The sequence below is a fragment of the Ictidomys tridecemlineatus genome, chromosome 6 (assembly GCF_052094955.1).
Source record: "Ictidomys tridecemlineatus isolate mIctTri1 chromosome 6, mIctTri1.hap1, whole genome shotgun sequence".
NCBI classification, from domain to species: domain Eukaryota; kingdom Metazoa; phylum Chordata; class Mammalia; order Rodentia; family Sciuridae; genus Ictidomys; species Ictidomys tridecemlineatus.
In genome coordinates, this window is record NC_135482.1 from 89852313 (window position 1) to 89865675 (window position 13363).

Below are 13363 nucleotides of genomic sequence, written 5' to 3' on the forward strand. Positions count from 1 at the left end.
ATCTCTTCTACCAGGAAAATATAATGCCACACAGCTTTGATGAATTAACTTTTTGCAGACACACTAGTAAATCCTATCTACTTAAATATTTAATGTTGGACATATATTGGCATATGATTTTTAATCACAGGAATTTAATTCAGACACTAACTAGTTATGAGATCTGAATCCCATCATTTTACAATTTTCTATTAATATTCCTTTTTTAATTTGAATAATGGCAATTTATAATAGCAATAAAGTTTCATATAACAGAAGCCATGTAACAGAAATACAATGTTTGACTCATTATATTAGGAATTGAAATCAGAAATAAAATCACAGGTTATGCTCGTGCTACCTGCTGGACTTAAAATGTGCAAATTTCTTCTTTTTTTAAAGAAGAGAGAGAGAGAGAGAGAGAGAGAGAGAGAGAGAAAGAGAGAGAGAGAGAGAGAAAGAGAATTTTTAATATTTATTTTTAAGTTTTCCACGGACACAACATCTTTGTTTGTATGTGGTGCTGAGGATTACACCCTAGCTGCACGCATGCCAGGCGAGCGCACTACCGCTTGAGCCACATCCCCAGCCCCTGCACATTTCCTTTAGCATCAAGTAGCTAGAATATTTTATCCCAGTTTGAAGACCTAGCTTGCTAACAAAGTTTTATATAAGAAGAAACTGGTCACATGTCCCTCCCTATATGAAAATGGTTTTATGATATAACCACATCCTTTAACTCATCATTCCAGACCCACCACAAACAAATCCTATCTTTCTTTAAATATTCAAAGTAGAGAGAAGAGGCACTAGGAGGCTGTATTAACCTGGATACTACTCATGGGTAACAGGCAAACAGACAATAGACACAGATGTTGAAAAGGTTGGGAGAAGGTTCAAAGAGCTGTATATTTTAATTATTCATGTTCAATTATTCATTTTTAAAGAAAAAACTACCACAATTTGCATATTTTTCTCCATATTTTTAACTCCTAATGAGAAGGTAAACAATTTAAAAACTACCTCCGACCTCAATATAACATAACCAAATTAAATCAGTTCTCCTTATGTATAGAAATTATGTTGAGACAAGGAACAGCAAGTGGATTTCTAGTAGATTTGAAGGAGATACAATACCTTTTCCCAAAAGAATGATTGAGAAAGATAAGGATAAAATTAGTGCACCACATGTAAAAGAGAGAGAGAGAGAGAACATAGAATATTTTTCTTTTTATAAGCATCAAAAAACAAAAACAAAACACACACACATACCCTTAGATAAATACATGCTATAGTTTGAATCCCAAATATCCCCAAAGGCCGAGTGTCCAAGCTTTAGTTCCTAACTTAGCACCATTAGCAAGTGGTCCCTAGTAGGGCATGCTCTCAGAGAGAATTGTGGGACCCTGGTCTCCCCCAACTGTGTGTGTGTGTGTGTGTGTGTGTGTGTGTGTGTGTGTGTGTGTGTTCACACACGCTAGCCCCCTGACCACAAAGTGAGCTGTTTTGCTGGACCCTAGGTTCCCCATGGTGACACACTGCCTCACCACTAGCCAAAACCAATGGGACCAGAGGAGCCTGGACTGGATAATCTAAGACTCTCAACCAAAATGATTCTTTTCTAAGTTGATTTTCTCAGGTATTTGTTGCAGTAATTAAAGAGTAATTAACATGTTACATGTAAGTAAATTTTTTTTAAAGCTAATCATCATGAACAGAACACAGATGTATTAATCTAAAAGAATAAAGTACAGATCTGGAAATAATTTTAAAATAAATAAATAAAAACAGAAACTCTAGGGTTGTACCTTAAATTCTACATTTTATGCAGTGAAGAGTTGAATTGGCACCACACAAAAGCAGTTAAATGACATCAATGAAAAACATGGGAAGATTTTTATGAACACAGAAAAGGACAAATGAAAAATGAAAGAACACATCAAAATATGAATAAATATTTTAAATATAAAGGTTAGACTCTAGCCCAAATACAAATTTCTAGAATATAAAGTGATGAATTGGCAGTAGAAATGACAAACCCTATTCTGGGAGTGCAGAGAAATAGAATTCTGCATATCAAATACTATTCAGTGTATTTCACACACATAAAATTTATGATTCCCAAGAGAAAAGAAGCAGATTAAAACTACTGAAACAATTAAAAATGGCTTAAATGTTTTTTTCAAACTATGTGAGAAGCAGTCAATTAATAACAGTCTACAAAATTTTTAAAGACAACTTTTGTAAAAACCTAATTATAAAGACAGATAAATTTAGCTTGAAATATAAAGACAAAATAGAAATATGCAAGTGCTCTAGAAATAAAATCAATTGCTCTTACTAAAATATTCTTGAAAATTTACAAATAATAATCAAAATTAAGCTTTTAGGAACTAAAAGACCATAATATAAAGCAAATTGTGACAAGTTTAAATTATATACATAGAATGATATGTGTGCTATTATATCATAATTGACCCTAATCTGACACCTCCAAAAATTTAGGCTATAACTAGTTAGAAAACCAGACTGTTTAAACAGACTTTATTATAGAAGAGAAAAATTTAATATTGTCTCATAATATGAAAGTGGTTAAAATAATTATGATATATGAATTATATAATCATTTATTGAGTACACACTAAGTACTTGGAACAATGATGGATGTTTTAATGTATTTTAAATAAACATGAAAGTCTGCAAAAGTGTTATTGCTCTTACTTCTCATAGCTTATGTAGCTGTATGGTTTGTACATTTTTGCATGGGTAAAATTTAGGTAAAAAGCCCGTTATTTCCTGAGTCACAACTATGTACAGCTCTCTCCACCTCCTCACACTCTTCCAATACTATTGAAAAAGATATACACCTTCAAAATCACTTTTGCAAATATTTTAAAATTTTCTGAAAACATGTCTTGTCTTAATATGTAAAAATCCATGATACAAAATAGGCCAGTATATATACACCTAGAAAAATGGTTGCAAAATAATATACCAAAGGATTATTAGCCCTGGATAATTTTCTTTATTCACCTTTTGAAATTTTCTGTGAAAGAATATGAGATATTTTTGTAACTAAAAGTGACTAGGATTATTTTACATTTACAAATTTAAACAGTTTGTTGTAATAATTTGCTTAGTCAAAAAATATTTGCATGGATTGTAAAGATCTCTGCTGATCTTATCTTTATTAGATCTTGTAAATCTTTAGTTTTATTATAAATCAAATTCCAAATCTCATTTCCACCATATACTAATTTAAGTTTCTCTTTCCTGTTTTCTCCAAGAGCAAGTGTTATATTTAGAATTAGATAGTAAAGATAAATATTTTAAGATTTTTATTAACATCATTTATGTATAATTACATACATATATTTTAAATATGCAATTTAATGAATCTTAACAAATTTATACACCTGGATAACAGTCATCCAATTATAATATAGAAATATATTCATCATCCCAGAAATCTTTCTTGTATCCCTTTCCAGGAAACATGGAAGGCAATTCGGCATTTTTTTTTTTACATGAACAATAACATAACTTTTAAAGTAAAGTAAAATAGAAAGGATTTACAGTTATTATTGAGTAAGCACATCCATATGACATTATTTGCCAGCTCCAAAAAATATGATGTACTTGTGGATCTTTTCTTTTCCATCTCCTGAGGTCATTTGCACAGTGTCTAGCAAAAACCTGGAGCTCAGAGTATATCTATTGAGTAAAATATTTGAATGCTTATCTTACAATAGGCACTGCTATAATTCTTTGACAGATCTATCATAGAAATATGTGCCATTAATAAAGAAAAATAGATTTAAAACATTACAAAATTATAATGAACAATATTGCTGATAATTTTCTTACACCATTCTCAAATGATATCTCCTAGAGTTTCATTATTATTGGGTTGATGCTTTCTTTTCATTCTTATATTTTTTTCGTGTAGTCATAGAAACACAGATTTTGAAATTAAGTTTGTTAATGTGTATTGACAGTCTTCTATGAGCCAGACTTGATGTCAGGTCCATGGAGGTGGCTGAGGTACAAGGCACCAAGCAGCCAGCTTTTGCATAAGAGAAACACCAATCAGGCACTGATGGAACCGCCTGTCAATTAGCCGGGTCTCCTGGCCAATCCTGGATCTTAGCCAGTTCTGCCCTCTAACCCCAGTAGGACTAGGGACTCTAAAAAGTCCTTTTCCTGTCCCAAGCTCTCCCTTTCTGCCCTAAACCTAATAAAAATTCCAGTCTGATCAAGCCTTAGACCTACTCTGCTTGTCGGAAGGTTCTGACAGGAGCAAAATCTCAGTAAAGCCTTGTCCAGCAGCCTTTTAAATCTGCCTCCTTTTTGGTAGCCACTGCCTGAAGTTACACTTAGTTCTATGATTTGGGGATAGAGTAACAAAAACAAAAGAAACAAACAAACAAAAAGCATTTATAACTTTATAGTCTTACAAACATTGTATTTAAATGGGAAAAGACAATGATAAAATATATAAATTATATAGGACATCAGGTAATAGAAAATTCATATGGATGGCCTAGAAAGAAAATAAATCTACCAAGAAAGATAAACATGGCAGGAGTGGAAGAGAGAGGGGATGCTATTTTAAATAGTAGTTGAATATGGCTTTGGTAAGAATAACTTGTTATAAGTAGCTTATGCTCTTTGGAATTAGTTTGATCATTTTTGTTCTTGCTGTTAAGTTTTGGTAGTCAGGGCCTGAATAGGATTTAGCTGAGAAATAATTTTTCCCACTAATGAGGTAAGATTTAATTGATGCCATGAATTCTTAGATTTTCCTCCTACAGCTGGAAAAGACACTGTTCCCAAACCTGTGTGAACTCTGTGTACTGCTCCCTACAGTCTTCTAGGTAGCTCTTTCCTGGCCACAGGTACTTTATCTATCTCTCTGCACAGATTGATATTCAGCAGAACTCTCAGGAACTCTTTGAAGTTCCCTATAATTGTCTTTCACTACAACTATCTTTCCCTCTCCCTCACCCTCTCTCTTCCCCTCCCTATCCCCCTCCCCCCCCACTCCAAAATCTAGCTGCCTTCCATTTCCCAGACTCTTGGTTCTGTTTTTTTCATGTAGGGGGATAAACTCTTTCTTACTTCTCCTCTCTGCAAACATTTTGGAAATCTTATACGGATAATAAATGGGGCTAATTCTATGGCTTATTTCATTTGCTCTCTCCAGTATCATGATCTTTATCTTTTATTTATTTATGTATTTATTTATTCATTTATTTATTATTTTTTAGTTGTAGTTGGACACAATACCTTTATTTTATTTAATTTTTTTAAAAATGTGGTGCTGAGGATTGAACCCAGGGCCTCTTACATGTGCTAGTCCAGTGCTCTACCTCTAAGCCACAACCTTTTATCACTATCTGGCATCTGATTTCTTTTTATTTATTTATTTATTTTGGTGCTGGGGATTGAACCCAGGGCCTTGTACATGCGAGACAAGCACTTAACCAACTGAGCAATATTCCAGCCCCTTCTGATTTAATTATTTAAAGATTTGTGAATTTTTTTCCTGTTTCTTCTAATTAAGATATAAAATTCATAAAAGATATTTTAAAATTATTATCCAAATGTATATTCCTTTTCCTAGAATAGTTCTTGTATACAAAGATACTTCAAAAATATAAATTTGTTGAGATCAGAGGAAATACATTTAATAGTCATAAAATTTGCCCAAATCGAATCAGGATGATTTACACAATTTAAACAGACCAATTTCAACAGATGAAACAGAAGATGCCATCAAAAGTCTACCAACTAAGAAAAGCCCAGGACCAGATGGATACACAGCCAAGTTCTACAAGACCTTTAAAGAAGAACTAATACCAATACCCTTCAATTTATTTCAGGAAATAGAAAAAGAGGGAGCACTTCCAAACTCGTTCTGTGAGGCCAATATCACCCTGATTCCAAAACCAGGCAAAGACACATCAAAGAAAAAATCTTCAGACCAACATCTCTAATAAACATAGGTGCAAAAATTCTCAATAAAATTTTGGCAAATCGAAAACAGAAACATATCTAAAAGATCGTGCACCATGATCAAGTGAGATTCATCCCGGAATGCAAGGTTGGTACAACATAAAGAAATCAATAAATGTAATTCATCACATCAATAGACTTAAAGATAAGAATCATATGATCATCTCAATAGACACAGAAAAAGCATTTGATAAAATACAGCACCCCTTCATGTTCAAAATTAGGGATAACAGGAACATATCTCAACATCATAAAGGCTATCTATGTTAAGCCCCAGGCCAACATCATTCTAAATGGAGAAAAATTGAAGACATTCTCTCTAAACACTGGAAGGAGACAGGGATATTCTTTTTCACCACTTCTATTTCACATAGTTCTTGAAAGACTGGCCAGAGCAATTAGGTGAAAGAAATTAAAGGGATACACATAGGAAAAGAAGAACTCAAATTGTCACTATTTGCTGATGATGATTCCATACCTAAAAGATCTTAAAAGTTCCACCAGAAAACTTTTAGAATTAGTAAGTGAAATTAGCAAAGTAGCAGGATATAAAATCAATACTCATAAATCAAAGGCATTTCTGTATATCAGTGACAAATCCTCAGAAAGGGAACTGAGTAAAACTACCCCATTTACAATAGCTTCAAAGAAAAAAAAACCTTGGAAATCAACAAAAGAGGTGAAAGATCTATACAATGAAAATAACAGAACCTAAAGAAAGAAATCAAAGAAGACCTTAGAACATGGAAAGATCTACCTTGGTCTTGGATAGGTAGAATTAATATTATCAAAATAACCATAGAACCAAAAGCACTATACAGATTTAAAGAAATTTCAATAAAAATCCCAATGGCATTCCTCATAGAAATAGAAAAAACAGTCATAAAATTCATCTAGAAAAATAAGAGACCCAGAATAGCTGAAGCAATCCTTAGCAAGAAGAGTGAAGCATGTGGCATCTCTTTACCAGACCTTAAACTATACTACAGAGAGATAGTAAAAAACAAACAAAAAACCAGCATGGTATTGGCACCAAAATAAACTGGTAGACCAATGGCACAAAATAGAGGACACAGAGACTATCCCACAAAATTACAATTATCTTATATTAGACAAAGGTGCCAAAAACATGCATTGCAGAAAAGATAGCCTCTTCAACAAATGGTGCTGGGAAAACTGGAAATCCACATACAACAAAATGAAATTAAACCCCTATATCTCCCCATGCACAAAACTCAACTCAATATGGATCAAGGACCTAGGAATAAAACCCAGAGAACCTGTGTCCAATAGAAGAAAAAGTAAGCCCTTATCTCCATCATGTGGAATTAGACCCCAACTTCCTTAAAAATACTCCTTTGGTGCAATAATTAAAATCAAGAATCAATAAATGGGATGAATTCAAACTAAAAAGTCTCAACAAAAGAAACAATCTGTGAGGTGAATAGAGATTCTACTTCTTGAGAGAAAATCTTTACACATCAGATAGAGCACTAATCTCTAGGGTATATAAAGAACTCAAAATGCTAAGCACCAAAAAATTAAACCCCAAAACAAACAACAACAACAACAACAAAGCAACAACAACAAAACAAATAATCCAATCAATCAATGGGCCAAAGAAATTAACAGAAACTTTTCAGAAGATGATATACAATCAATCAACAAATTTATGAAAAAAAAAGTTCAGCATTGCCTGGAATTAAAGAAATGTAAATCAAGACTACTCTAAGGTTTCATCCCATTCCAGTCAAAATGGCAGCTATTATGAATACAAACAACAACAAATGTTGGCAAGGATGTAGGGAAAAATGTACACTCATGCACTGCAGGTGGCACTGCAAATTGGTGCAGACAATGTGGAAAGCAGTATTGAAATCTGGAAAATTAGAATGGAATCACCATTTGACCCAGCTATCCCTCTCCTCGGTCTATACCCAAAGGACTTAAAAACAGCATACTACAGGGACACAACCACATCAATGTTTATAGCAGCACAAGTCACTGTGACTAAACCGTGAAACCAACCAAGATGCCCTTCAGTAGATGAATGGATTAAAAAAAATATAACATATATACAGAATAGAATATTACTCAGCAATAAAATAGAGCAAAATCATGGCATTTACAGGTAAATGGATGGAGTTAGAGAAGATAATGCTACATGAAGTTAGCCAATCCCCCCAAACCAATTTTCAAATGTTTTCTCTGATATAAGGAGACTGATTCATAGTGGGGTAGGGTGTGGGAGCTTGAGAGGAATAGATGAACTCCAGATAGGGCAGAGTGGTGGGAGTGAGCATGGGGCTCGAAATAATGATAGAATGTGATGGATATCATTATCCAAAGTACGTGTATGAAGACAGGAATTGGTGTGAATATATTTTGTACACAACCATAGATATAAAAACTGTGCTTTATATGTGTAATATAAATTGTAATGCATTCTACTGTCATATATAAATAAAAAATAATAATTAAAAAATAAAGTTAGCCTGTGTATTTCAGATCTGTTTTTTTCTTCTTTAACATAGGCACTTATTGCTATAAATTTCCATTTAGAACTAATTTTGTGGCATCCCACAAATTTTGGTGTTGTGTTTTTATTTTCATTTGCCTGAAGATATTTTCTGATTTGCATTTTGATTTGTTCTTTAAGCCATTTGTCCTCAGGAGCACATTGTTTAATTTTATATGTTTGGGATTTTCTAATTCTATTTGTGTTTCTTATTTATAGTTTGATACTACTGTGGTTTTGAAAGATGCATGATATGGTTTTAATCTGCTTAAATTGTTCAGACTTCTTTTCTGCTATAATTTGTAAGGTCTCCTGAAGAATGTTCCGTATTTTCTGTTGTGCTTGGCTAAAATGTTCTTTGTATATCCATTAGGCATATTTATTCTTTATTGTTGGGCAGGTCTACTTTTTCCTTATTGATTTTTATTCTAGAGATTCTGCATTTTGTTGAAAGTGTGGTACTGAAATACCCTATTATTGTATCTATTTCTCTCTCAATTTCATTAATATTTCCCATAAATATTTCATTTTTTTTATGTACAGAGCATATTTATATATAAAAATTATAAATATATATTTCTTCCTATAGAATTGACCTTTTTTCATTATATAAAGATTTTTTTTTTCTCTTGAGACAGCCTTAACGTCTATTTTTGTTCTCATATAATGAGGTCATTATTGCTCTCATTTGGTGACCCTTGCACTGAATATCTTGTATCCATCCCCTAACTTTCAGCCTATGTGAATTTTTGAATCTGAAGTGAATATCTTCTATGGAGCACATGGTTGAGTCTTGTTATTTATTCAACAATTCTATGTGATTAAGAAGTTGAATATTTTGCATTTTAAATAATTTTTGATAGAGAAATACTTACTATTGACATTTTATTGTTTTATTTGTCTTGTAGATCCTTTGTTCTTTCTCCTCTTTATTTTCCTTTGTATTTAATTGATCTTTTGCAGTCATATTTTTTGTTAGATTACTTTTTTTGTTCTTTTTTATCATTTATAGTGTGGGTGTTTTATCATGGAACTTATGTAAAACACATTGTAGTAAGAATAATCTAAACTCACAACATCTTTAATCATGTATAAACTCTACTTTTTCATTGACCACTTTCCCACCCTTTTTGTTATATACATCATGAGATACTTCTCTTTATATATTATGTATCCTTAACAATTCTTTATTGTTATCCCCAAGACTTTTCCCTATTTACTTTAACACTGAAATTAATTGTAGGCTTATATACCCTCATTATGACAGTACAGTATATTGTCATGCACTTGTGTTTATTGTTTAGTTTTTTTCCCTTGAACACTCACTTTAGCATTTCTTGTAATGCAAGTGTTGGTTGTAGCAAATTACTCAACTTTGGTCTCCCTAGGAATGTTTTTATCTCTCTTTCATTTTTAATGATAGTTTGTGCAAGTACAGCATTTGGGACTAATAATTATTTCTTTCAGCATTTTGGACATATCATCATATCCCTCCTGCCTTGCTAGGTTTCTGCTGAGAAGTACTTTGATAGGCTATGCTCCTGTCCCCTGTAAGAGTTAGGCTGTATTTTCTTACTGCTTTCAAAATTCTATCTTTGTATTTGACTTTTGACAATTTAATTATGGAGTGTCTTGGTGTAGAATCTTCAATCTGCCTTATTTGAAAACTCTAGGGCTTCATGATTCTGGTTGTCCATTTCCTTTCCCAGCATTGAAAAATTGTCCACCATTATTTCTATAAATAAGTGTTCTGTTTCCTTCTCTCTTTTGTTTCTCCTGTTTAGACTTACATAATGCATGTATTGGTTTGCTTGATGGTGTCCTATATCCCATAGGACTCCTTCACTTTTATCCTTTAAATTTTTGTTCCTCTGACTGAATAATTTCAAATAATCTGCCTTTAAGTTTGTTGATTCTTTTATCCTGCTTGATTCAATGTGCTTTTAAAGCTCTCTATAGAACTTTTCCATTCAGTAATAGTATTCTTCAGCTCCAGTATTTCTATTTGGTTCTTTTTTATTATTTCTATCTCTGTTGATATTTTAAATTTTATTCATGTGTAATTTTCCTGAGTTTTAAATGTAATCTGTTTTGTCTTAGAAATTACTGAGTTTATTTATGTTTAGTTTTAGTTATTTTGTCAGATAATTTGTAATTTTCCATTTCTTTAAAGCTTGTTTGAGAAATTTTATTTTTTTCTTTTAGTAATATAATGTTTTCCTATTTCTTGATGTTCCATGCATGTTTGTGTTGTTGTCTGACCATGTGAAATAATAGCTATTTTTTTTCATTGTTGACAGACTGACAAGAAAATACTTTTCCTAATTAGCCTGGAAAGAAATTCTAAGAGTCTCTTAAGTCTTTTTAACACATGTTTCACCCATTTCCCTCCTTCCTGTGCAAAAAAAAAAAAAAAAAAATAGTGTTTGTCCCTTCTCGCTTCCTAAAGAGCCATGCCAAATATTTGAAACAATCTCTTCTTTTCTCTAAGGTTGAGCAATGGTATATTGGGATGTTAGATGCAAACTTTACTTCTCTTATCATCCCCAGAGGAATAGTTTCATGTTTGTTCATTTTCTCTCAGTGCCACAGAGTTAAACTGAATGTTCAAAACTGTACTGTCTTTGAGATTAATAATGTTCACCTAGTTCTATATCATCTGCTGAGAACTGTCAACTGCTGCAATCATCACAGTATGCTGTTACCATTCTGTTTTGGGGGATCCTTTAGCTGCTGTAATCCACAAAGCCAGCTGTGATTTCTATTCTATGCTGGGTGTTGTACTTTATGCTATGGTGGGTTCTGTGTTTTGTGTGGGAAGCTGCAATTATCATTTAGTAGCTGTGATCCAAGCTCAGAATGTATGACCCATTCCTTGTATCTGTAATCAACCTCAGCAGCTGTGATTTGTGTTAGCTTTTGGGAGTCCTGTCACTGGTGCTCTTGGAGATGCTGAGGGTCCTACTGATTGCTGTAGACCCAAACAGTTGCTGGGTGTTTAGTAGTTGTTAAGTGCTTGCAAACTTCCATACTTTCCCAGGGTGGAGAAAACCACCTTATCCTTATCTTTATTTTACCTGCCTCAAGAAATTTTAACTATGCCAAATCCATTAACATTCTCCAGTATGCAAGATAAGAAAGGGTCTCTCTGGAAGTGTCCTGAAAAGCTGATGACATTAGATGCAACTTTTGCTCTCTCCTTTACCCACAGAAGAAAATGGGAAATCAAGGGGTTCTCGCTTGCTGCTAAGCTTGGTGCTGACTTGGAAGTGAAGGAATCACAAAAATCAAACTATTCCTCCTGTCCATCTCAATGTAGCAGTTCTGTGTTCTATGTTCTTCAAGGTATTGCAAAATCTTATTTGGATTCTGGTGTTTCCATAAAGGTATTCTGATCTATATGGTTGTTAAATTGGTGTTTCTGCATATGGGAGACAAGTTCTGGGAACTCCTACTCCACCAACTTGTTAACACCACTTTAGTAGGGCATTTCTTGACTGCAGCAGCACACAGCAAGTTTTCAGTAAAAATTATAAGGGCTTGAGATGAGATTTTCATCCAAATCACCAGCATGTTCTTGGTATTCAGCATGATTTCTGGCAAATAGAGGGTGCTCCATAAATATTTGCTGAAAGGGTTTATAAATAAATGCATATGAATATCTTCTAGATTCTTAGGGGTTGGGTGCATGTGTTTGTGGTATGGGCTGGAATGGGGGAACAGCGCCTAAAAGAAGACTTGCTAATCTACCAAAAGAAGTCCTCTACCTATATGACAGCAGACGAGGTGAAGATGGTGTCATAATATATATTAGATTTGCTTGTGCCTTAATAGTTGTAAAAAAATGTAAAGAAATTCATAAAAGGTTCAAAGTGTAAATAGAATGACTAAACAAATTTGTTCAAAATATTATTTCTAACCCAAAGCTTATATATTTATAGCTTTTCAATGAAGCTTTCTGTATATAAGGTCTTAAAAATGTGGCTAATTTTAGAAATAAAAGATATATGTGCATGCATCTGTAATTATGAAGACAGATTGGGTGAATGCATTGTGCAAAGCCAGGCTCCATCTAAAACTATTTTTACAGGTATGGTATCTGCATCAGATCTTGGATGAAAAATTGTATTTAGCAGCATGCATTAGCAGATGTTTCTGGACTTTCTAATTCTTTTATTTATTATCATTTTGTTTTTTTTTAAACTTCTTAAGTTGTCTGTCTTTTTATTTCTAAATATCTAATATAAAAGTCATTATTCCACATTGCACCTTTAAAGCACAATTTAAAAAGCATTCCTTGAATTATGATTCGATTTATTACATCATAGTGATCTATTGTTATGTGTACTCTGGGTGGTTAATAGGCCTTGTGAACTGTATCTAGAATACAAGTTGTACCAGTAGCAAATTCCAACCTCTAAATGCCTTTCATGTCAGCCTGAGAGATACCATCAGGCATTTGAAAGCTCTGGCCTATTTATAAAGATACCATCAAAACCTGCCTGATGTAGCTGACTTATGAATCAATTATCTGAACTACACCAGTTGATGTATCTATTCTGAATTTTAGAGTCATATATTTGAAGCTAAGCTACAAACAGATAAACCATTCAATAGCCTATTATGATTTTTATCTTCATGTTTATATCAGTCAAATGGGGGGGAAAAAGGCAAAATCTCACTGATTTTACTGAGAAGAATTTTTAAAAACCCCACACATAAAAATTATCTTTTTCTCTCTTTCATACACTTGTCTCTCTCTACCTACCTCACCTTCCATACCTAGCTATCAAGTTACTAAGTACATGAGGTAAAATAAACAACCAGACCACAAAATAAAAATTGTAT